Raw genomic sequence first — 26,953 nt, forward strand, 5'->3', positions numbered from 1 at the left:
GAACATACCTCAACATAATTAAAGCCATATATAACAAACCCACAGCCAACATCGTTCTAAATGCAGAAAAACTGGAAGCATTCCCATTGAAATCAGGAACCAGACAAGGCTGCCCACTATCTCCACTCCTTTTAAACATAGTGCTTGAAGAGCAGTAAATTAGTGCAAGAGCAGTAAATTAAAGGAGTAATAATTAGAAGAGATCAAATTATCCCTTTTTGCCGATGATATGATATTATATCTAAGAGATGCCAAAAAGTCCACCAGAAAACTCCTAGAAATTATTAACACATTCAGTAAAGTGGCAGGTTACAAAATTAACCTACAAAAGTCAGTAGCCTTTCTATATATCAATAACAAGCAATCAGAGAAAGAGCACATGGAAACATTCGCCTGCACAATAGCTGGTAACAGTGGGGTATTGAAATCATCCACTATCACTGTGTTTGATTAAACATGTGATTTTTAGATCTAATAGAATCTCTTTTATGAAATTGGATGCCCCCTGTGTGTGGTGCACATATGTTTAGGGTTGTGTTTGCACAACCTATGTGTAGTATACATATGTTTATGGTTATGATATCTTTTTGGTATATTTTTCTATTAATGAATATGAAACCCCCTTCCCTATCTCTTCTGACTAGTTGTAGTTTGAAGTACATTTTGTTAGACATTAGAATTGTTACATCTGCTTGTTTCTTAGATCCATTTGGTTGGAATACCTTTTTCATCCTTTTAGCCCAGGCTAATGCAGATCATTATTGGTGAACTGTGCTTCTCTGAGACAGTAAAACAGTGGAGTCATTTTTCTAATCCAATTAGTCTGTGTATTTTTACTTTGGAATTGAAACCATTAATATTGAGAGTTATTATTGACAAATGTCTACTAATTTCAGTTTTGTTGGTGTTGTAATGCTGTTTTCTTAGACTTCTTTTGGTTCACTCTTCTGGAATTGTTTATTTATTCTTTTTGGCCTCGAGAGTGTTTAATACTTTCTTCAGACTGAAGTATATAGAGCTGACTTCATAGACATAAATTCCTTAAATCTGTTGTGTTCTTTACAGAAAGTTTTCTTTCTCTTTTGATTACAGCTGATAGTTTTGCTGTGTATAGTAGTCTGGGCTGGGATTTGTGTTTTTTCATGATTTATAGTATACCAGTTCAAGCCCTTCTGGCTTTGTTAGTCTCTATTGCATAGTCAGCTGTTCCTCTGATGGGCCTTTCTTTATATATTACTTTATCTTTCCCTCTCAAAGCTGCAATATCTTTTCTTTGTCTTATATGTTTAGTGATTTGACTATTACAGAACTAGGGAGTGTCTTTTCTGGTTCTGTCTACTTACTGTTCTGTATACCTCTTCTATATTGATGGGTATCTCTTTATATTTGGGGAGTTTTCTTCTATCATTTTGTTAAAAATGATTTTGCATGTTTTTTTCTTAACAGTTGTACAGTTTTTGGAGCTTTTTTTTATTTTTATACAGGATTAGGTGTCTTAGGCTTTTCCCAATCATCCCGATGTGTATTACTTATGTCTTTCCGAACCATTAAGCTCCCAAGAGTCTTACAGCTTTAGCTAGCCTTTGTTTCTTCAGGTGTACTGGATATCTTTCAAATGGGTTTCACATCTATGAAACACTCAAAGGTTAACATCATATTTAAATCAATCATAGACAGGTCTAACACAGCATGGAAAGGTTTATCCATTTGTATTAATTGCTTTCTCCATAGATCTCTGTTGGGTACCATAGCATGGATAAGAGGCATTAACTTGGTTAGTTCTTTACTATCTTTAGTTATCCCTTTGGAGTCATTCTTCATTCTTGGGATTTTATATGGAGACCCTTTGTATTTTTCTATTCTTGATACATTTACATGTGCTAGCTCAAGTTGCCTGACCCTGCATCAGGCTAAGGAGGCAGAGGGATCTCTTGTCCCTGCTGCACCTATATGTTCCCTGAGTCAGGCAGGACCTGGGTCTGCTTCCCACCTGTAGCCCTATCTGATGCCTCTCCATTGACCATAACTGGCTGTTGGGGGAGGCCCTGGTGGGAAAAAGTGCCTCCACCTGTAGCATAGCCTTTCTCTGGAGAGAAATGTACTTTATTTAGTCTTTGGGGATTTTTTAACTACCCCTAGGACAGGTTTTATCTGCTGTATGCCTTTTATGAACTGTTCTTCAGGTTACAAGGCCTTCCAGAAACTTTTTAGAATTGAATTTGGTTTTTTATCAATTTTTTTCCTTAGAACATGGGCTTGACATAAATCTTGCCACATTTGCCTTTGAGTGACCCAAACAGACCATTTCTTCTGTCTGGTTTTTTTGTATTTCTTGCAGATTGTTCTGTTATTCTATAGACACATTTTACATACTGGGTTGAGTCACTTAGATCTGCAAAACCCTCTCTCACTTTACAAGGCTCCTGTCCCATTAAGGGACTTAGCAAAACCATTAAAGCTCCATACCATTTTTTAGGTCCAAGTTGAATTAAGCTTTCCTATATATCTCTGGTGATATAGCCCTATCTCTCCCAGTGAAATGGGCATAATGTATTTCCTTCCTTATACCTATTTCTCTCAGTAATGTTTGTCCCTCTTCTATGGTACTCCAACCCCTGCTAATCATGGGAGTCTCCACTGGTGATGACCATATATCTTTAATGCCTTGCACAAGCAGTTCCATTAGGGACTGCTCCCCCTGTATTAGCTTAGGTTAAACAGTCTGTGTCTCTAGGAAGGATAGGAGGTTATGTAATTCAGTTGTGATGCTTCTGAAGGATCTAAAGTGACATTATTTGTACCCATGTCCTGTACCCACACCCTCATGAGTCACGTGGTGAGGGCTCTTTAATTGCTTGTTTGAACATCTGTTCTAATCCCAACAGCTCCAATGTGGAGTATTTTCTCCTAGCTACATTATTTTAGCTTTTTCCTTTCTCATATCAAAAGTTGAATCTGAGAGGTAGCTTTAGCTACTTTTATTTCTAGGTCATTTCTTTGCTCATTACTATCTGTCTTTTTCTCTGAGTCTTTCTTTTTTCTCTTCCACTGTTTACTCAGCTTATTCACAAGCTCTGAGGCCAAAGCTGAATTTGCCAGTAACTCCTTAGCCTTTTCAGTCTCCACTGGGTCCATTGCCTTTGCAGAGGACAAATCTTTAATTATGCAAAGAAGTGGCCAGTCCATCTCTCTGGATTACCCTCTTACATCCAAATTTGTAAAAATTTTTCTAGGCTCTCCACAATCCTTAATGAGTTTTCCGACATACATGTGGTGGTGGTCCTCATTTCTCAAGCAACGGAGCTATTTCCCAACATTCACAAGATGGTGGTTGTGACCCAGGGTTTTCCTCTTTTGAGTCTATCCACATCTGCATGACCCATATCACTTTAGTTACATATTTCACAATCCACTGTATAACCCACATGACTGCTGCTAACCCCATTGCTTTTCCTGATCTCCTGCAGTGTGCATTTCCAGCGGCATCTTGCAGGCTGTGTCAATTTGTTGCACTAAATTTTCCTTTCCCTCATCCTTGGGAGACCTGCAAATGTATGCTTTCTGAGGTCCTACGGCTGATTGACAGAATACCTTCTATTTCGGTTTTGTAGAGTTTATGACCTCTGGGAGGGGGTGACTTACAAAGGCATAAATTCTCATAGGCTTTTTCTTTCTTATGTCTGAAATGCACACCTGCACATGGACTTCACCAGCTTTTTCGTGCACCGATTCCCTGTGGTGGCTCTGTTTTCAAAAATGGGACAGCTCCTCCCCTTTTTCCGAGTGCACTCAGCTTCTCTCAGCATAGGTCTCTAGACCCACCCCTGTTCAGTTCTAGATTTTCAGAGAGTCAGCTCAGAGGAAACATCTTATTCATCTTCCAAGTGAAGCCAGATATGGTCAAGCAGGACCTTTGACTTATCTTCACATAGATGTAACTGGTAAAAGAAGAGAGCCAGGAGCTCCTCCCAAGCCCATGTGACCCCTGAGGGATAGACACTCAAATGACATTAATTGTAAAAATAAATTGATTTGTTTGGGTTAACTGTAAGGTCTTAAACACCCAAAAGGAAAGTATAACCAAAAGGTAAAGTCACCAGTATACTTCTTTAAGAGTTTGAGGGATTACACTTCCCAGACATTAAGCTTAAGTCTATACAGTTATTTAGACAATTATTTCTCATTGATGATTTTGTTCCTAACCAGAAAGTGCTGTTCAGATATAAGACTTCAAATCTTGGTCACCAATACTGTAATACCCACCTGTAGTTGAGGGAGACAACCAGCTATTGTTCTAAAATGATGGATAAATTTGTTTTCTCCCCCTATCTAGAAGCCTTTGAGAGGGAAATGACACTGATTCTAACCACTCCAACAGCTATCAAAATACCTGAAAGCAAACCCTGAATCCATCACTCTGGAGTCCAGCCTTGGAAAACAAAAGAAAAATGAGGAAGAACCCAATAGAGGGATGTTTTTTTAAAATATTTTATTGAGTATTTGTGCATTTTACACTATAGTTCTCAATCAAATTTAGATAATCTCCTCCATCCATGCCCCCAGATCCCCTACCACCACCAGATCTCATGCATTCTGTTAAGTCCTATACACTCAAGTATTTGTACCCAGATGTCCTTTGGTGCAAGTTTATTCTTGTATTCTTTTCAACCTATCTAGAGCTCTTAGGGAAGATCTACACTCCCTCACCCAGCAATAATCAGTTGCCAAGAGTTCCCAGGCTAGGGTCAGGGCCTGCTTCCCATTTCCTTTGCTCTATGCTGGGCCCTTGTCTGATTGCATTGGCATGGGTCTTGTACAAAGCACCACCATTGCCACAAGTTCACATGTGCAAGCTTCCAATGATCTGAAAGCCTCTGTTTCCCTATGTTCATGAACCAGCCCTGACTCTTACAACCTTTCCACCCCCTATTCGGCAATGGTCCCTAAGCCCTGGGAGTGTGAGGTTTAATATTGGAGTCCTATCCAGGGACACACACTCTGCAGTCTCTTATTCTCTAAAACTTAGTCAGTTGTGGTTCTCTTGTGCATCACACTCTGTTGTGTAAGGAAGCTTCGCTGGTGAGAATTGAAGGATATATAAGTATTTTTTCTGCCCCTGTTCTGTTATACTCCACAAACCTTGGGTGTAGAGGTTTCACTGTAGCTATGTCATCTAGGGCTGTTTAAGACCCCGAGATGCACAGATGAATGACTCTGGTATCTGATAGTCCCCTGACAGTTTGAATGAGGAAGGTGTAGTGTGAACACATTGTGTCATAAGCTTGGATGATAATGGTTGCATCCTCTTTTGTTCACTTAATCTAATGGAAAGGAGAAAAGTCATCACAAGAGTCCACAGGTGAAAGATGTGGATGTAAATCTTCATGGCACAACCACATCCAATTATCTCTGCTGCTGTTCAGAAACCAGAGTCACCAGACCAGAGGCCTACAGTGCATGGTGAAGATGACTATCCATAGGGATCTGAATATCTGAGGTTATTCCTACAGCTGCACTGAAGACTATCCAGTTTCTTGGTGCCTTGTTTATCTTTGTCTTTGGGGCTCTGTGAGTCTGCGCAGCCTGCTAGGCTTCTGCCGTAAAACCCACCAAATCCACAGACACTCAGAAATCAGCCCTGAATTCTACAGACTGTTTCCATTTTATTCTCAGCAGGATTAACACCCCTCATTGAATTCTCATCTCCTCAAAGCTTTGCAAAATTGGAATTGATTGTGGAGAAGCTCGGAATACTTCAGTCTCCATTTCAAATCCCAATACAACCTGAGTAATGGAATTACACATTTGTCTCATTGAAAGTTCAAATAACTTAGTGATGGTTTGAAACTGCCTCCTGCCAGCTTCTCGATTTAATGTGGAATGCTCTTGGAGATCATTGCTCTTCTTTAGACTAAGGAAGTCATGGTGACTTATGCATTGTTTCCTCAGTTGGAGCTGTTGCAATGGCCTCTCAGGGGCTTATTTCCATTCTCTTCTCCCAGTTTGTGTTCTTAAACGTGTAGCATAGCTCACTGATTTTTCTGATATTTGGCTCAGTTTCATTTTTCTCACAATCCCACTGAAAACATTGTTCTGTGTTATTTTCCTTTAAGATAACTTAAATCTCCATCTTCACTCTAATCTACTCTTTCCCCAAACAATGCCATCACTCATGCTGCTCCCAAAATCTATCTCGTTCTCTGAGATTTACCGTATCACTCTTCTTCAAGATAATAGAGAAAAGCATGGTCTTCACAGAATTTATTGACCTTGTATTTTTAATTTGTTTTGAGAGTCCAAAATACTCCTTTCCAAGTTTGGTATAGAATGAATTTGATGATCATCTGTTATGGCCCCCAGGACTACTGAGAAAAGACCACCGGGCTCAATTCAGATCAGCATAAAAGATTTTATTCAAGTTAGCTTGTACTACAGTCTCCATATCAGATTAGAGTGCTGCAGTGGGGAGGGAGACAGAAAGGGGACCTTTTAAAGCTAAAAACCACAAAAAGCAATGCTGACAAGGTGGTCCCCGAATAACAGTGTGGAGGGTGATCACCATCTACATGTCAAGGTGCCCTAAGATAACAAAACAAGCAAGTTACAGAAGCTACTCATATCACAATAATTTTTCTTTCTATATGTCTAGAGAGCAAATGACCATGGCAGCATTCTCCTGGAAGGAAAGGGAGAAAGGGGTCAAAGTTTCTGAAAACAATTCTTGAGCTAGAAATACACTATGGCTAAGCTTATAAGATAGCTACTTTATCCAAAATGGAGTTAATTTGGTCAGTACCCATCAAAAGATAACATCTTCCCCCGATTCATAATTCCAAAGTCCCTCCTGTTACTATAACACCCTAAATTACACAGGAATAAATCTATTTAGACTGAAACCAGGTATTTCTCATTTTGTTTACTTGCATTTTGTAGGTCATAGCTAGAACCTTCTTTGCCTTAATGTCAACATATACCAAATTCATAAGTTTTGTAGATTTTATGTGTAAAGCAACTGAAAATGCATTCTTCCTGTTGTTTAAATAAAACTAGCCATAGATACAAATTCCATTGGAACTGCTCATAGAGACAAGCATTATTCATCACAAAAAGCTTTAAAAGGTAAAACAATTCAATAAACTAAGGTATTTGGGCCCAGAAGATTCTTAGTTTGAGAACACAGAAAGCTTGTTCATATATATATTTCACTCCAATATTGTGGAGCAACTCCTACTGCACTGCAGTCCACCTCATCCGTCACACTTCAAGGCATGTTGCAAACATCACCTCTGTAAACTGGCTTCCAGAACTCAAGCCTAGGAAACCAACTAAGGCTAGCTCAGGAAACACATCCTACATATCCTCAGTGACAACAAACAACACTGTGTATGAGAAGTTAAATGTTACAGGACCTCAAAAGACTGAAAATCAGAAACTCCTCATAAAGGAGGATTTGGGGCAGACAGGTGAAAGATGTCTGAAGTCACTACCCTGTAAGAGGTATTAGCAGGAAAGAAGGTGCAGCCCCAGATGAGCCATTCCCCGAGGATCTGAGGGCCTTAGCTCCTGTATCTGGCAAGTTGCCCCTCCCTGGGGATAGAGCTAACACTGACTTGTGCAGTTGTGGCTGATATCTTCAGATGTCTTTCCTGGGTCTCTTAACTAGAAACGATATATCTGTGGTTTGAAATCTCATGTCACTTCATTAACATCTCTCTGTGGCATCAAGTATCATTTGTCTATATTAGATGCATTACAGTTGTATGAACTTTTTCCCTGGGGAGATGTAACAAGCATCTATGCTTCCTTACAGAGTACCAATCATAAACCAAAGTATGATTTCCTTAAAGTCCACCTTGGGGAACCAGTTAGGTTATTGGGCTTATTTACAGAGCATGAGGGAGGGGTTCCATACAGGAGTGTAGGTGACCCCAAAGCAGCTGCACCACTAGAGAGTCCCACCCCAGCATGAATGGCAACCTCCCATAGCTACAAAATGTAGTATCCTCTTCTATTAAACTACCATAGCCTATATATGCTAGCACTTCCCAAGGCCTCCTAACTGCTATGTGAAATTAGGACAGTATTATATACCAATGACTGAGAGGTGCAGGAGGGACAGGCCAGAATCTCAGATACATGTCCAATGAATCTCTCCAAATCCTGTCTCTGTGAGGGAACTCTAGAGTCAACAAGCCCAAGGGCATGATCTTTTGTAAGTTGTCACAATTGTTCTGCTGAATACAATGACTATTATTCTCAGAAGATAGCATTCTACAATCTTATAGTGTTTTCTCATTCCTAATCTGCTGCCACTTACCTGAACATGGAGACTATACCACTCCTTTGCCCCATAATCATCAGCTGTAGGACCCTGTACTAAACAGATGCTGTAAAATAATTTTTACTTGAGTTCATGTGATGAGAGTCCAGTAAATAGCTAAGAGAAAAATGTAATAACTCTTTAGGATATAACTCAGTGATATGGCGCTTGGCTAGCATGTACAAGGTGCTGAGTTTGGTCCTCAGTGCACATGAGGGGAGAGAGAGAGAGAGACAGAGAGAGAGAGAGCCCAAAACTCTTCAGATACTGGCCTCATCTAAAGAAGTGTTTGGAAAGTATGATGGGAGAAGATCTCTACTAAACCTCAATTCTTAAGTTAAATATAGAAAAGGAAAAATGCCTATAGTTCTGATATTTCACATTGTTGCATTTGCAAGCTTGCAATCATGGACTGTGCTGCTTAAGTGTTAGCAATCAAGTCTGAAATATGAGACACTCTTGCAAACATATTTGCTTCATATTTGTATAAACACAACTTCTATTACAAATCAGAAATACTCAGCATTTTTTAAAATATAAAAAATGAATACCACACCACTTTTTAATTTTCTCAATCATAACTGACTTCTCCTACTCCTAGTTCCAAAAACAGAGATTAAGTTAGAATACTTCTGCCTAGTTTGTCTTTTGCACTGTCTATTGTTGCATTAAAAGCATCCAAAGCTTTAGTGTCTTCACAGTCACCATCTCACAATTTCTGTGCATCAGGAATTAGACTTGTCTTAAATGAATTTTCCAAGTTTCTTCCAAGACTTGACCATTAAGGTGTCAGCTGGGACCCTGATTAAAGGCTTGCCTGAGCAAGGATTGGCTTCAAAACTTACAAATGTAGTAAGTTCAGTTCCTTCAAGGTTTTGTTTTGTTTTGTTTTGTTGTTTTGCTGAGGGTTTCCATTACTTGATTCTATTGTCCAACTCCAACCTCATTTCTTGGTACATGGTCCTGTGTACCTGAAAGTGACATAGTAATCAGTACCTCTTAACCAGAGTGAGCAAGAGAGCAAGAGAGAATGCCCAGGCTTGAAGTCACAGTCTGTGTAACTTGAACTCAGAAGTGGCTCTATCACTTTTGTTACTTTTGCTTGTATTACATGTGTTAGAAATAAATTACTAGTTCTTAAGGTTGGCATATGCAATGATGTGAACATCAAGAGGCAGGGACCGGCTGTGAATTACAGCCTTTCCTCAGTTCCCCAAGTTCATACACTTTCCTTTAGAAATTAGAATAATGCTACAAGAGCAAGGGCCTTGGTCTAGCCTATTGTCCTCAATGCTACAGTGAAAAAGTGGGTCAACAAATGAGGAAGAACCCAATAGAGGGATGCTTTGGGAAGCCCTTGTCGAGAAATTCCAATGAACTCTCAGATGAACATTTGAAAAATGCCGTTCTGACTTTTTTCTAGTTCCCTGTCTAGAACTTGTAATGCTAATTACTCTTGCCTTTACTTCTCCTTCACATCTCTCATTCATGATTCAAGGACTTTCTTCTCCCTTTAGAGACAAAAGTTAGGCAATTTGGGAGTCTTTTAAATAGACCCACTGATGGGGTACGCCAATTGCCTCACACTGCATCCCTGTTCAGCATGGAAGAAGCCAGAGCGGTTGGCGCCCCTAATCCCTATTGGCAATTTGGGTAATCCTTCAGGGGATGGTGTAATAAGAATAGGAGGTAGGAACTGGCAAGGCAGTTAGGGTAAAAAGACCCCAAAGAAATGTAGCCAGTTTCTTGGCTAAATGTCAAAATGTCCTTGGGCCTGTTAACAACATACTCTTTTCCAAGGCCAAAAATTTTGAAAGTATTTGGGAGCTTGTACCTAATCCTTAAAATATTTTAGGGTTACCTCTTCAGAGGAGGGAATGTTGGAGGGGAGGGAGTGGGCATGGATTTGATCAAAACACCTTATATGCATGTATTAAATTCTTAATAAAGTTTTTGTAAAAATTTTTACAAAGTGGGTCAACTTGACACATTTGCTGTAACTATAATTTTTAAATAATTTCTTTTTCCAGAATTACCAAAGTTGTGAGGATCAGATTTTTGACTCATTTAGGGCATTTGTGTTCAAAGCAAATTGGATCTGTGGTCATTAGCAGTGCTCAGTCTCCTCCCAAGTTAAGAGCATTCAATAACCAGAGGGTGATGTGAAAGAGAGATCTTTATAAGATATCAGTCATGGGCTCGTCCATCCATGGGACATTTTGGGACTAACCATAGAAGTAGATAATAGGTATTCTGACTTTTGGAATAATAAAAAGAGCATTGGCCTGTATAATAGCTTCTGCAATACTGCAAGATCTCTGTTTGAAAGTAGAAAGAAAATCAATGCTTCAGTTGTACATTCCACAGAACAATGCTGGTGGATCAAGGCATTGACAATCTTTTGACAATTAACATGAAGCATACTTTCATCTAGTCAAAGCTAAGAAAATGCCACACAGATGAGTTTCATCTTACCTGGAGGAGAGGAAAGAACAGCTCTCATTTTAAAGAAACACGTCTTGTCTTTGTTCTATCAAGCCCATTTTACTCATTTATTATAAAATTAATATTCATATAAAGAGGAGTTTCTCTTAAATCATATCAAAAGATTATTCTAACCTGAGCATTTTACCCCTTTCCCTTCCAGTCTTCTGTACTGAACGACAGGTGGGGGGGCGACCTCTGTATCATTCTGTAAAGGAAAGTAGAACCTCAAGTTTTTCAAATATGAGTCACTTACCCTACTTCCTTTTGCTTTAATTGTTTATCTGTGCTCCATTATAATTCCATAGTGCAACACAGTTTTTCAGAGAAAAATAAAATTCTTCAGTGCAAAGAGACTCTTGAGCTGGCAAAGAAAGACATTCATTGTTCAATCCTTTAATTAATGGGATATTATTTCCAAGTCCTTTTAATGCTGAAGAAAAGTGATTTAGGGCCTGTTTGAAAGTTATTCATGATTATAAGCTAGAAGTTCATTATTTGTGGGAAATGTTCTGGAAAATCTCTGACTAAGATGAGAAGGGCCACTTCTCTGCTGCTCAGTGTCAAACAAAAATAAGTCTTTATCATAAATGCTTCTTGTCTGCAAGGATTAAAATTCCTCATTGCTGGCTGTGATGACATTGCTCTTCTGAAAGATAGAAAAAATATCTAAATTGCTCAACTTTATTCCTAAGAACTTAGTAATGTCTATTTCCTCTTTATGCTTTGGGAAAAACCACAGACTGAGAAAAACAACTTGTTACATACATCCATTAAAATACAGATGTTGAGCCCATGGTTTGCAGACCCTCAAGTTCTGGAGCTATATGAGTTTAAAAAGCTGGAAATGTACAGTCTAACAGGAAGTAATCAAATTAACCCAGATTTCCTTAGTACACAATGTGTTTAGCTATGTAGAATTTTTAAAATTAATATTGTTATATGATTTGTTCTGGTGAGATACAAAAAACAAAACAACATTCACCCCAGATAGAGAGGACACTAACAGACCAATAGAAGGGTGAATCTATTAGTTTATTGGGGCCATTTGTTGGAACATGACATCTAAGAGGCAACTAACTGTATCACCAAGAAGTTCCCTGAATAACTTACTATTGAAGAGCGATGACCCATTTCCTCCCTGCAGCAGCGTAAACCCATGAAAAGCATTGAAGAGTTCCACCCTCTACTCTGTTGTTTAAAACTTGTATAATGTTATGGAGAGAAAGGGCCTAGTGAGATCTCATGAAGGTCTCACAAAACTCCTTTCTTTCATGAGGGAAGAATGTTAAAATATCCCATCTCTATGAGGGTCTCTTGTGGGTGATCATAGTTACTCTTCTTCAAAAGGCAATGGCAGTAACTAACATGGAGGAAATCACTACACCACAGGCTCAAGCATTGCCAACAAGGATGTCTGTACTTGAAACATTTCCACATTGACAAGGACTGAGGCTCTGTGTCTTTCAGGTTTGGAAATGTGATTAAACAAGTTCACATAAGGATAGGTGTCAGAAAAAAATGAATCCTGGAAATCAAAATGATGAGAAACCAATGCATGAACAAAACCGTTGTATTATTTATAATGAGATGTTCATTCCCAGTATGAGGGCAGACCAGGTCATTCAGCACCACTTTAGCACAGACAATTTAGAAATGCCAGATCCTACAGCAAAAAAAAAAAACATTTTCAAATAAGTAGTTGAAGTTCCAACTAAGTAAATCCTCAATATCAATATTTTGGAAAAAAAATTATATAAACTGGAATTATATCACAAGGGTGTACCACATTGGCCCCTTTGCTTTATATGGCCAGAAGTAGGCTTTGGGGTTTGGGTGTTTCAGACAAAAATTAGACCTGGGTTCATATAACCCTGCTGTGTAGCTATGTGACACCTCCCCTGCCCATTAAGAGAATGCTCACCAATGCCCCTAAATTTATGTTCTCCTATTGCTTGAAGCATACAAGCTAAGACACTGACAGAAATCACTGACTGGTTGGCTATACTACTGGGACACTGGCATGGAAAATAGGTTTGGGGATAGAAATTAATATTCAGGAGGTTATTAGAGAATGATTTTGGAATCCACACCCACAAGTGAAGAGAAGAGAGCAGAATTGAACGAAGGGTGATGTCCAGGTCAGAGGGTCTTTGAATGTTGGATGTTTTTGGAGTGTCACCACCTTAAGAGAATATGGCTGAAGGAGCTGGCAGAAGAGAGCTTCCTGCTGATAGCACTACCAATCTCATAAGAAATCATGTTTATTTTTGAACAGATAGCAAAATAGCATCTCCGTGGTCTTCACAAGTGTGTAAGCATGCATAGCAAAAGAAAACACAATGCAGTTGGGTAAAGCAGAGCCTCTACTGAGGGTTCCAATCTGACTATGATGAATACATAAAGTGGTGTTACAATGGCAGAGATGATTGAATTGTGGATATAAAATAATAACTGTTTGAAGAAGTAGGTGCTTAAAGTAGGCTCTCTTTACCTGGACCTCTTACCAAGGCTGCTTGAGTATTGTCTCAGGAAGGTGACTGAGTTCTCCAGAAACAGAGGGACTGTAAGGTTTATGGGCTAGCTGTGGAAGCCACATAGGATTATTTCCACCCCATGCTGTCTATTAGAAGTTATCCACTAAGCTCAGCCCATGTTCAAGGGGGAAAAGGTTAGTTTTCAATTTTTAATTGAAAGTATAACCAATATGCTATGAACATATTTTAACACTACCACAGATCTTTAATATCTAACAAGAGTATAAGCACCACATTAAAGACACAAAGCAGATAAAAGAGTACTTAGAAAATGTAAAAATAAAGAGTAAGAATAATGAAAGTGAACAAAATTTATAAGATAGCCAATATTATAAAACAAAATAAAGTTGATATATTCAAAAGAAAGATAACAAAAGTGAATTTTTTACATTCTTTTACTTATTTATTTATTGTATGTTTGTGTGTAAACATGTCTGCCATGGAGGTCATGGGTTACAGGACAAGCTCTGGAGTCAGTTCTCTCCTTCCAATATGTTGACTGAACTCATGTCATCAGGCTTGGTAGAAAGTGCCTTTACCCACTGAGTCATCTCCCTGACCCCAAATCAAATATTTTGAAAGGCAAGTAGATACTCTCCCCTCTAAGAAATGGATTTTAATGCCCACCACCACCCTATACCTGGAGTGTGAACTGGGCTTAGCAATTCACACCAAAATTGTACAACATTGGAGTAGGAAAAGAAACTTGGAATGCACCACCTTAACTGAGTGGCTGAACATAACACCACCACCAAGTGATGTTGGCATCACACATTGTTATGACGTTCTAGGGTGGGAAATTTAGTTCTATGAATTCATTTCCAGAACTTGGAACTCCAGCCTAATTATGCACAAAGAAATAAGAGAAACCAAAATTGGCGTGCTTTCTAGACCTCTGGCAAGTATTCTTCAAACTGTCAAATCCACACCAAGAAAGAAACACTGGAGGCTGTCGTGGGACAGAGAAGACCAAGGAAAACTGGAATTAAATGAAGTACAGAATCCTAGAGCAGAGAAATTGGTATAAAAACTGGTGTCATCTGCACAAAACTTGAACTTTAATCTTTTTATTGTTCAAGAATTTCATATAAGCCTATAATGTGTGTTGATCAAATTCACCCCTAAATCCAATTACTACCCTATCTCCCCACCACTTTAACCTCACAAGCTCATGTGCTTTGATTTTAAATCCACTGAGTCCACGTAGTTCTGCCTGTATGTACATAGGTGTAGGACCATCTACTGAGCATGTGTAACCTCTCTGGGATAACCTATGGTATCTGGTAGGCCTAGGGATGGACTCCCTCTTAAACAATACCAGCCATTGCTCCTGCTGTTGGTTACCCATCATAAGATCCTATTGTTGAAGACACTACATACATAAGCCATATAAAAATGAGGAGAAATCAAGCTGGTACTGACTTCAAAGCTTCATCTCTACTGGCTAGCTTTCACATGCTACAAGAAGAGAGTAATTAACTGTGTAAAGAGTAATTAACTCTACACAGCTGTGAACCCTGAGGACTACAATCATAACTGGCCAGGCAAGATATGACCTCTTGTGCTATAGTGGCATGAGAATTATGGGAGTAATCAATCACTTTCTAAGTGAATTTAAGGTCCACTTTATAAGATGGAGCCCATACCTGACATTGATATAGAGCCTAGGAACATGTGGCTACACAAGTCACAGGCCATAGGCCTACTAATATTATTCTGATAAATGGGTATACTATTACAGTGACTGCAAATGACTTATTGTTATACTCATAGATTAATGCATCTCTCGGGTCTCACCAGAGAAGATTCCTTATGCAGCAGATGGTAATTAGCACAAAAACCCACAACTGGCCAATGTGCAGAGAGTAAGAGACTGCGGGTGATTATCCCTGAATTGAACACCTATATCAAACTGCCTATATCTGCCCCCCAGTGCTCAAGTTTTTTGCAAAAGAGGGGGTAGAGTCAGAGGAGGTGGATGACCACAGGAAATAGTTTTCCAGACAGCTAGTCAGTTACTCAAATGAACTCACAGCAATGATGACAGAATATGAAAGTCCCACATAAGCTCAAGCCAGACAAAATCCCAGTATAGACATGGGGAAGTGGGTAAGAAACCCATTCACACCTGAGGAACTATTGGCAACTGATGGCTGCTGGGAAGGGGAGATTAAGTCTCATTTAAGGGTGACTGTTAGAAGGTTGATCGGGCTCCAGTGGATGAAACCACACTAAGGAGCACTGGGAGCGCAAACCTGACTTTGTTTACCATTGAAACCTTGGCTTCATTAATTCTACGTGCTGTTTTCTTGGTCTTCATTTCATCAACTTCTGTCCGATCTTTATAATTTATTTCTGTCTATTGCTTTTGGGTTTGGCTTGTATGTCGTTCATTATTCGTTCTTTACTTTTCTCCCTCTTGGGGTTAGGCGTTTGTTGGTTTACTCTCTTGGATTTGGTGGATTCCCTCTTAACTCCTCTTTGTTCGTTTATTCCTTTCAGGAAACTCTTTTCTGCACTCTTCTGACTTTCTTTCTCTTCTGTGCTTCAGATTCTTTTTCTTCTGATTGTTGTGGCTTAGTGGTTATCAGTTGTTTTACCCTGTGCTTGTCTTGAGCCCTTATTTTCTATCAATTTTAAAAGATAGCCTTGCTGGATATAGCAGTCTTGTTTGGTCATTGTTCTGTTTCAGGGCTTGAAGATATCATTCCACAATTTCCTGGATTTTAGATTTGCTGACATAAGATCTGATATTATCTTGATGTTTACGTTTACAGGTAAATTGGCATTTTTCTTTGATGTCTTTTAATATTATCTATTTTCTGTTGTTGCTTTGAAATCTTGATTAAAATATATCCTGGAGAAATTTTTCCCTGATCATTTCTATTTGTGGTTCTAAATGCCTCTTACATTTGGATGTCCATTTCTCTAAATTTCTTTAAATTTGAAAGATTTATCATATATAATTTTATTGACTAAATTTTATATGCTTTTAGTTTTTATCCCAGCTTTTTTTCTATCCTGTGGATTCTCAGGTTTGGTCTCTTGATGAATCACAGAGATCTTGAAAATTTGGGTCCTGCTTATGGGTCATATTTTTCTTATCTATATCTGAGTACATTGTTACATTAAGCTTTCACTGCATCTCTGATATTCTTTCTTCTGCTTGGGTTTGTATTTTCAGGATGCTTTCCATTGTATCTTTAAATGATTCTTTCATTTCTAGTATTTCTGTTTGGTTCTTTTTCAGAATTTCAATTTCTTTGCTGAATTTTTGCTGCATTTTTCTAAATATTTCCCCCATATTGCTAACCTTTTCATTGACTTTGCTAAGGTCTATATCTAGGTCTGAACTGGCTTCCTTATTCGACTCATTTGCTTGTTTATAGCATCTATGTAGTCATTGAATGTTTTTAAAGGTAGAATTCTAGGACTTTTTTAGCATTTTTTTCTACTTCATAGTCTTTGGTTTCAGTATCTGAGAGATTGTCAGCTTTTGAGGGTGTCACAATGGCTTGTCTTCTTATGGAAGAGAAATGCCTGCTCTTTTAAAAATGTATGTGTGGGGCTGGAGAGATAGCTCAGCAGTTAAGAGCACTGGCTGCTCTTGCAGAGGACCCAGAAATCCCAGCACCCACATGATAACTAACAATCACTCCAGCTCCAGGGCACTTGACACCCTCTTCTGACCTCCTGAGGCACTGTGTGACATGGATGCACTTACATATATGCAAGTAATATAATCATGCACATAATACATAAAGTTTTGAAAAATTCATGTGTATCTCATAGATTTTGTGTTTCTTTGTTGTATTTTACATACTTTGGGGGATGGGTATGTTCTACCTTTTAAGTTTTTTCTTTGTTCCCATTTTTTTACTTATTTGATTTATTAATGTGAATCTTCTTTGTAGGTAGCCTTTGCTTGACCTTATCATGCCCACTGTTTAAAAGGTGAAGCAGGCTGCAATAATAGAAGAAAAAAATGATTTGACAAGTACAATATTAAAGTGTAATACAAAGCCAGTACATACTTCAAGTATATCCCTGATATGTTTCAGAAACTGAAGATCTAGGATACTACTAGGATAAATGTAACTTCAAGATTTTTAAAGCCAAAGGTATTAATAATTAAAAAGAAAAAGAAGCAGAGGTGGTAGATGACTACACTCAGTGTTTTCCAGATTGAACAGGACAGTAGATATATGAATTCACCGTGCTTGTAACAGCATGCACATGACCTGTACAACCCCAAGGAAAACAAAACCCGAGCATGGAGGGGAGAGGTGAGCATGGTGTTCTATCCCTAGCTGAGGAACTATTACTGACTGATAGGTGCTGGGAGACAGCGCATCAGTTTTCTTTAAAAGTGTGACCCCTGGTGGGTTGACCGAGGTCTAGGGAATGGTCCCACAGCCTAGAGTATTTAGACAACACAAATTGGACTCAACGGACTTTAAGAAAAAAAAGAAAGATATAATTTTGGTGGGTAGGGAGCTGAGAGTGGCTGTGGGAGGAAGAAGATAGATCTAATCAAAATACATTGCATGAAATTCTCAAAGAATTAACCATACAGTGTATTTTGAACATATTCAGACTGCTTACTCAAATTTCAGCCCCAACCTACTGTCCTACATGGACTTCACATCCTCCATTTTTTTTTTCTTTTTAAAAGGTCTATCAAATCTAACTTGTGTTCCTAATTTGTGTTCCCCAAATGCTTGTGGGTGTGGAAATATTATTTTTTAAATAGTAAATAAATAAAAAAGGAAATAGAGAAAGGAAAAAGTAGACTGTAAAATAAGCATGAGAGGGAAAATGTATGAATTAAAGGTGTGAGACTAAAGAAAATACTGAGGAGGTTTAGGAAAAGAAAGGAATATTGTAAAAACCTATTCATGCTGGGTGTGGTGGCACGTCTTTAATCCCAGTCCTTGGGAGGCAGAGGAAGGTGGATCTCTGTGAGACTCAGGTCAGCCTGGTACACATAGTGAGTTCCAAGCAGGCTGGGACTAAGGAGACTTTGTCAAAAAAAAAAAGAAAAGAAAAAAAAAGAAAACCATAAAAGCCTATTCAAACAAGATAAATGCTAAAACAAGATAAAACTCAAAAGTAAATATTAAGAAAATAAAGATGTTGGGATCTTTGCTTGCTGAGTCAGTGGAGTGTATGTGAGGGAGTCCCTAGGTTTGAAAATACAGTAATACTGGATTTTTCTGCTTTTCCCAAAAGGGCCATTTGGTAATAGGGACTGTCTCCAAACTTAGAAAATTTTCTTTTGTTTTTTATTCTGTTGTTGTTTTTTCCTCTTTTTATTTATTTTTAACTTATATGTATGAGTGTTTTGACTGCATGTAAATAAGTGCACCTGTGTTGTACAAAGCCTGCAGAGGCCCCTGAAACTGCAGTTACTCACAGTTGTTAGCTGCCATGTGGGTGCTGACACCCAGAACATAGGCCTCTGCAGGGTCGATCAGTGCTCTTAACTGCTGAGCCATCTCTACAGCCCCATTTTTGTTGGTTTTTTGAGTCATGGTCTCATTATGTACTCTGGCTAGCCTAAAACTGCCTATGTAGACCAGGCTGACTCTGAACTCACAGAGGCCTGCCTCTGCCTCCCGACTGCTAGAATTAAAGGCATACACCACCATGCCCAAAAAATCATCTGATTTTTTGAAGTTATTTTTATTTTTTTTAATTTTTAATAACTACATGATTAGAATAAGCATTTCATTACAGCTTTAACATATTCAGTAACACATTCCAGAGTCAAGAGTATATCTCTTCACAAGTGGCTGTGAGTTTCTAGGTTCACAGTTGAATTAATACAGTTATGCAATATTGAACTTAGTATAAGCCCTGTAAGACATAAAATTGAATGAGTTTTTAACCTTTAAAAAAGATCTCCATTTCATTTTAGAATATATTGTTCCTTGCAGAAAGACTCATTGTTTTTGCTACTAACACTGAGATGTTGGCACATGCATCTCTAATCTGTATGTATCTGATTATTACTAGTCATAATCAATTGCACTTGGATCCTTGGCGCCTGTGTATGCCTATAAAGTCATCAGGTAGATTTCAATGGTAATGTTTATCACCTCTACTAATTAACATGAAAAAAATTTCCATGCTTCCTCCTCAAATATAATCCATTTTTTTTAATTTGTTGATTTGTGTGTGTGTGCGTGTGTGTGCGTGTGTGTGTGTGTGTGTGTGTGTATCACACAGAACATCCCAAAACATCTTATTCAACCATACACCCACTTCCCAGGTAGCACCTTCCTATAGCCTCCCTCCCCCGACTAGAGCCCTTATACTCTGATATCCCTGCTACTGTCTGCTGTGTTGTCAGCACCCCAGCCATTCCCCACTATTTGTCCATATGGTGAATCTAGTCAGCCTATCTAGAGGTCTTTGTTTTAGGAAGGTCAGCTGTTCCTCATCTAGCAGCAATCAGTTGTCAATATTCTTTTCGATAAGATTGGGGTCTGCTGTTCATTGTCCCAGTTTTATGCTGGATTACTATCTGGGAGTCCCTTTGGCCACCCTGGCCAACAACTCAAAAGAAGGTAGCACCTCTCTGGCATTGTTGCTTGTTGTATAGCCTTTAGCTATGCATATGGACTCTTAAGAAATTATATTGGCCCCTTTAATCTTTGGTTATACTTTCCTTATACTATCCTTTTGGGTATTTAAGACCATGCAGTTGGCCCAGAAAAACCAATTTATTTTTACTCTTAAGGTTGTAGAAGAATGAAACTAAACCCCTATCTTTCACCTTGCACAAAAGTCAATTCCAAATGTATCAATGACCTCAAAGTAAAGCCTGAAACTCTGAAACTGTTAGAAGAAAACACTGGGAAAAACCTACAAGATATAGGTATAGGAAAGATTCATCTAAACCAGACATCAACTGGTCATGAAACAAGGGCAAGAATTAACAAATAGGACCTCATTAAACTAAAAAGCTCTGTACGTCAAAGGAGGCAACCAGGGAAGTGAACAGAAAACCCGGAGAATGGGAGAAAATCTTCACCATCGACACATCTGACAGAGGTTTAATATCGAGAATATATAACGAACTCAAAAAACAGACAATCAAGATAAGAAGTAACCCAATTAAAAGATGGGCTAAGGAGCTGAACAGAGAGTTCTCAAAAGAAGTAAAGATGGCTATGAAGCATCTTAAAAGATGTTCAACATCACTAATAATCAGGGAAATGCAAATTAAAACCACTTTAAGATTTCATCTTGTCCCAGTCAGACTGGCTAAGATCAAGAGACAAATGATATCAAATGCTGGGAGGTTGTGGAGAAAGGAGAATGCTCATTTGCTGATCGTGGGCCTGCAAACTTGTTCAACCCCTATGGAAAGCAGTGTGGAGAACTCTTAAAAAACTACAAATGAACCTACCATTTGACCCAGTTATACCACTCCTTGGCATATACCCAAAGAACTCATCCTATTGCAGAGGCACTTGTACATCCATGTTTGTTGCTGCTCTTTTCACAATAGCTAAGAGATGGAAGCAACCTAAGTGTCCCTCAATTGATGAGTGGATAATGAAAATGTGGTTCATTTATATGATGGAGTTTTACTCAGCAGTAAAGAAAGATGAAATCATGAAATTTGCAAGTAAATGGATGGAACTAGAAACTGTTTACTAAATGAAATAACACAAACTCAGAAAAAAAATCGACATATGTTCTCCCTCATATGTGGATCCTAGAACCAAACCCTGATAAGTGAGTATGTATCCAGACATAACTAGAGGACCCAGGAAAATGGAAATGAACCAGGGAGATAAAGGAAAAGAAATAACCTGAAAGAGAAAAACAGTAGAAAACAGGTGTTAATAAGGGAGATATGGATAAAAATTGGGTTAGTTTAAGGGAGGAGGGAGGGAAGGGTATACAAGGAACCTAGCAGATAAAGGGAAAGAAGGAGTTCAAGAGAGGTAAGACCATAGGAGAAGGGTATTATTAAGGGAGAAAAGGGGACTACAGGGGCACCTTAATTGGGGAAACCATGATGGGGGGATGAGACAATGCGAGAGATAAATAATGCCTAGCTAGTTTTAAAAACCAGAGGGAACCATATTACTCCAACAACCTACTGACAAATTATAAATACCAGATCAAGAAATATATGTCTAGGTAAGATTTGTCTGAGAACAATTGGTCTTTGCCCAAGATTTATCTACATGACATACAGTAATTAAAAGTACCAGACTGGTGGAACTAACCTTCTTGGATGTTTAACAGACATACTTTGAGGCCTATAATAATTTGGTCAGATAGACATAAAGGACAGTTTTTGCTCCTTGCCCTGCTAGAATTGACTAGTTCCAGGGGACTATGAGAATCTCTCAAAATGTCCTGTAATTGTCGTGGGTCACCTGTCCTCTTGATCAAGGAGGCCGAGGAGACCCCACAAGATGGACTTGAACCAGTGTCCAGTCTACAAAGAGGAGGGTCAACACAGAGGAATCATTTCCTCCATGCTTCCAAGTGAAGCCAGCCACAGTGGAGCAGGACCTTTGACTTAACTTCACATAGGCAGAACTGGTGAAAGAAAGGAGCCAGAGGCTCCTCCCAAGCCCATGTGACTCCTGAGGAACAGATCAAAATTAGATAATTTTTAAAAAGATACTCCTACTTTTCCAAATCTACTAAAGAACTTATTTGTATTTATAGTCTCATGGGAATTTTTTCAATAGATATAAATGTACTCAAATGCAAGAAGGTACTAGGAATGGACAGATTAGTCTATTATAGCAACATCCAAAGACAAAGCAGGAGGGTGGTGACATTTTCTTTTGTGTGCTCATTTTAATTGTTCTGTCTTGGCAGCCTTCTCAGAAAACTGGCTCATTTGAGCTTTCTCTTGTCTAGAATCCCATGGCTTGTTCTCATGACTCTTGCCCAAGTCAGAAATTTTTGCATCTCCCAAGCTCCTCCTAACAAATTTCATTCCCTAAGTTCCTTGTTCTTAACTGTCTATGCCATTTGTTTTCATCTTTGATTCTGCTGTCTGTATCTGCAGCTGCAAATCTGTTTTCACTTGTGCATGGTATGAAATTTCTCAATGATATGTGCCCAGGGCCCACCACTAAGGATCACTTATCAGTTTGATGCTGAACTGGTAGTGAGTGATCTTTAGAGATTTGAATAAGGAATTATTTTCCTACCTAGGAAATTAACTTATCCAGCAGTATATAGATGCAGTTACCAAATACTTAGCTAAAATAAAATATAAAACATGCTCTGGACTAAAGAACAGTAGCATATTTTCCATCTGTCATGACTTACTCCTGGTGAACCTGATTTGTAAAGCTGCTGTACAGGAAATCCTCAACAAAATCTAACTATAGTATTCTTGTCAGTTCATATCAATCTACGTATGATGATCAAATGCCCTCAGACAAATGAAAGATTAGACTAAAATGATATAAATATTTATTTCCTGAAACCATGAGAGTTCTTGTTATACTTTATATCTTTTTGGGGAGAAAAAATGGTGTTCATTTATTTATGAGCATATTTGCCACGTATACAGCTGGATTTCAAAGGGTTATAATTCTTTTAGCTTGAAGAAGTTTACTCTTTTGTAATGCACATTTACTGGTACCATAGTTTCCTAGCTTTCACTGACTGAGGAGAGTCCTATATTGCAACAACTTACCTGAAAATGTCTTTAACTCATGATTTTTAGAGCAGCTACTCTTTGTATATATACTTCTGGATCAAGCAGATCTTTTAAAAAAAAATAGCAGTTTAAAGATGGTTTTCCCTTCTTCACTAACTATATTTTGATGTGCAGTCCTGAGTGAATTTCATCATTGTTAACTACTAAATAAAATGTTCTTTTATTCTGATAGCTTTTAAGTTTTTCTTTCTTTTTGTTCAGAAATTTCACTGTTTTTGTGCTCACCTCTGCAGCACAAGTTCTAAAAAGTAGAACAATACAGAGAAGATGAGCACAGTCACTGAGCAAGTAGACACTAATTCATGAAAACTCCCATATTTTTGTTTCCCTTTTCAGTTTCTCCGTCAATCAGGACCCCAAATGCTGTTTGTTTTGAATAAAGTGGAAAGAAATGTATTTATATAACTTTGCTTATAAAAAGGAATAAATAAATTTTTAAAGAAGGCTGGGCGTGGTGGCGCACGCCCAAGGCCAGCCTGGTCTACACAGTGAGTTCCAGGACAGCTGTGGCTACAGGGAGACCCTGTCTCAAAAAGACAAAAAAAAAAAAAAAAAAAAAAAAAAAAAAAAATTAGAAGGACTTTCAGAGGTGTGTGTGTGTGTGTGTGTGTGTGTGTGTATTAGTCACTTTTCTTTTACTGTGATAAAAACACTGACCAAAGCAACTTATGAAAAGAAGAATTTATTTGAGTTTATGGTTCCAAGAGAATTGCAGTCGGTCTTAGTGGGGAGGCATGGCAGCAGAGGTGGCTGGAGGAGGAGTAGAAGCTAAGTGCTACATCTTCAGGCAGGCACAGGAAGCAAGAGAGCAACTGCAGATCCAGCAAACCTTAAGAACTCTCTAAGCCCACCCCCAGTGATGTGCTTCCTCCAGCATCGCCACACCTTCTAGGACCTCCCAAAACAGCACCACCATCTGGGGACAAAATGTCCAAATACTCGGAGTCTATAGGGGACATTTTCATTCAAACCACCACATTGTGAGTGAGTGAGTGTGTGTGTGTGTGTGTGTGTGTGTGTGTGTGTGTGTGTGTGTGTTTATACATGTTTTTTAAATGTCTTTGGAAGGCCCTTATGCTAATGCTTAAAGACTTAATCGCTATCCAATAGTCCTACTAGGATGTGATATGACTTCCCAGGATGTGAAGCCTTGTGTAAGGAAATTAGATCATTGAGGTGTGGCCACAAAGGGGATATTAGGGTCCTGGCCCCTTCTCTCCCTGTTTTCCGGCTGCCAGGAGTTGGAATATTGCCCTACCCACCTGCTCCTTCTATATGTTCTGTCTTACCACAGTTCCTGAAACAACAGAGCCAACCAACCACAAACTAGAACCTTTAAAACCATCAGCCAAAATCAATCTTTCTTCCTTATAAATCAATTATCTCAAGTATTTTGTCACAGAAGTAGAAAGCTGACTAGCATACTAGCAAAGACAGACTTGAATTTCACTGTCCAGTATCACAAACAAACTGGCACCAAAAAGGAACTTGGCTACAATCAGAGATACATTGTGAGTATCCCCAACTCAAGAAAATCTCAAAATGGGTGGCTCTTGGACATGTTCTAGGCACAAGTCAGATTGCAGAGAAAGATTGACATGGGTTCTCAGCTTTCATCAACTCTTGATCTTGTAAATAAACATGTTAATTATATGGGTACATTCTTACTCATTCTTGCATTTTAACATCTGACACAGAGCCTGATCAGTAACAGGAACTTACCTAAGGCTGATGGGATGCTAAACAGTAATCAGAAGGGAGACATTGCTGTAAGCACCAGCAGGAGTAGTAGGCATTGCAATTCTCCAAGGGCTCCTAAGTCCTCAGTCTCAGAGAAGAAACACACATCTGGTTAAAGTAATTGAATCCTCCATGGTGGAGGGAAATTCATGAAACCCATCAGGGGAAAAAGCTCCAGAAGTGGTCACTCAGAACTTCATTCATGTGCAGGTTCCAAATCATTCTCTCTGCTTGGAGAAAAGGACAAGAAACTTGCACATTCTTTTCATTTGCATTGTCTTAGCAATTTGACACAGGATTTTACTCTATCGCCCCAAACTGGCCTAGAATTCACTGTGTGTCCTAGGCTAGCCTTCCGCACTTGGTCGGACTGCCTCAGCCTCCTGTATGCTGGAATTATAAGTACCTGTCTCCCTGCCCAGCAAGAAGATGGCACATTCTTATATTTCAGCGCCTTTTTTCTCATGGAAGGAGATTAAAAACAATTCCTGCCCACTGTGTTTGAATCAGGACAGTATAGTTGCCTCTCTGTCTCCTAAAACAGCAAAATGCAAATGAAATCTAACCTGATCAGGATGTGAAGGTGGCTCAGGTGCCCTAGTGAGCACAGTCAGGCCATCCACATAGATTATGTAGCTTTGTGCACATTATAATTATGAGACTGCAGGGCTAGAGAGGTGGTTCAGCAGTTAAGAACACTGGTAGCTCTTTCAAAAGACCCAGGTTTAAATTCCAGCACCCACACGGCAGCTAACAACTATCCGTAACTTTAGTTCCTTCCAGGGAATCCGACGCCCTCTTCTGACCTCTGTAGGCATTGCAGGACATGAGTACACTTACATACATGCAGGCAGTACACTTGTACTCATAAAATAAAAATAATAAATGAAATACTAAAAAATTATGAGATTGCACATTTTACAACAATTCTCATGCATATAGCAGTAGAGGATTTTTATTCCAACTAAACAGCATATAATGACAATATTTTGAAAGGTAGAAATAAGGTCAGCTCAAAAACAAGTTACATGCTCTAATTCTTATGAACACATGAGATGGTGAATGGCTGTGTCAGTCTTTTCTTTATACAGAACAAATTATCTACTGCTTTGAAAAATCATTGTGCACCATGAGCTAACCTGAGAAATGGTTAATTTTCATATACCTTGTACAAGGGACCCAACTAACATTTACTAAATTCAGACCTGTGATGTCTCTCAATGATTTTGTCAGGTAAATGCAAAAGACACAGGCTCTAGGGTCAGACAAACTAAGCTTCAGATTTTGACTATTGCTTAGGAAATTGGAGTAAGTTCTCTATCTTCACTGCCCTCCTACTAAGAGTAGATGGTCCTCTTTGGTAAGATATAATAAATAAAACCTGAAGGACTGAAGGAATGTAAGAACAGATTTTTAAATTACACACACAAATTGAATACTATCCAGTCATTAAGATAAGGAGATCCTGCCATTTGTGTCAGCATAGATGGAACTGAAGGATGTTGTGCCAAATGATATAAGGTAGGCACAGAAGGTAAAGTGCCACAGGATCTCCTTTACAGGTAGAATCTAAAACAGTTGAACTCATAGAAGAAAGCCAAATGGCCCTTATCAGAGGCTTGGAGGATAAGGGTAGGAGTTTGAGAGATGTTGATCAAAACTGAGTTAGATTGGAGAAATAAAGAGATGTAGGAATAGCCAGGTGTGGTGGAGTATACCTTTCATCCTATAATCCCAAGGCAAAGGCAGGCAGATCTCTGTGAGATCAAGGCCAGCCTGGTTTCATAATGAGTGCCAAGTTCCAACTGTGTCTAGAATGAGATCCTGTCTCAAAAAGAAGAAAAAGAAAAAGAGATCTACAAATAATAGAATGTAGTTAATAACAATGTTCAGTTAATATCATAGAGGCTTAATAATAGCCAAGAGTAGAATTTAGTTTTTCCAGCCCAAATAAATATGTGAAATTATATATCACATTGTTTGTGATAAATATATATAATTTTTATTTGTTAATTAAAAAATAAATGATAGAAAAAAAGGCAAACTTTAGACTCAAATGCATGCTGTGTAGGCCAAGTTCTACCCTTCTTGCTTTGTATAACTTACAACAGGTCCCTAAATCTCTCCAAGCCTCATTTCTGGTTCTATGAAATAGTTTGG

At 38.6% G+C, this 26,953-nt stretch overlaps 1 non-coding gene across 1 annotated transcript; it reads left to right on the forward strand.

Annotated features, from left to right (window-relative positions):
• The first annotated feature begins 23,270 nt into the window (after positions 1–23,270).
• LOC115067271 lies at positions 23,271–23,375 on the forward strand. The gene has a single exon (XR_003846692.1). It is a non-coding gene; the product is annotated as a U6 spliceosomal RNA (small nuclear RNA).
• Positions 23,376–26,953: the final 3,578 nt, after the last annotated feature.

Source organism: Nannospalax galili, unplaced genomic scaffold (assembly GCF_000622305.1).
Source record: "Nannospalax galili isolate Female #2095 unplaced genomic scaffold, S.galili_v1.0 scaffold685, whole genome shotgun sequence".
Lineage (NCBI taxonomy): Eukaryota > Metazoa > Chordata > Mammalia > Rodentia > Spalacidae > Nannospalax > Nannospalax galili.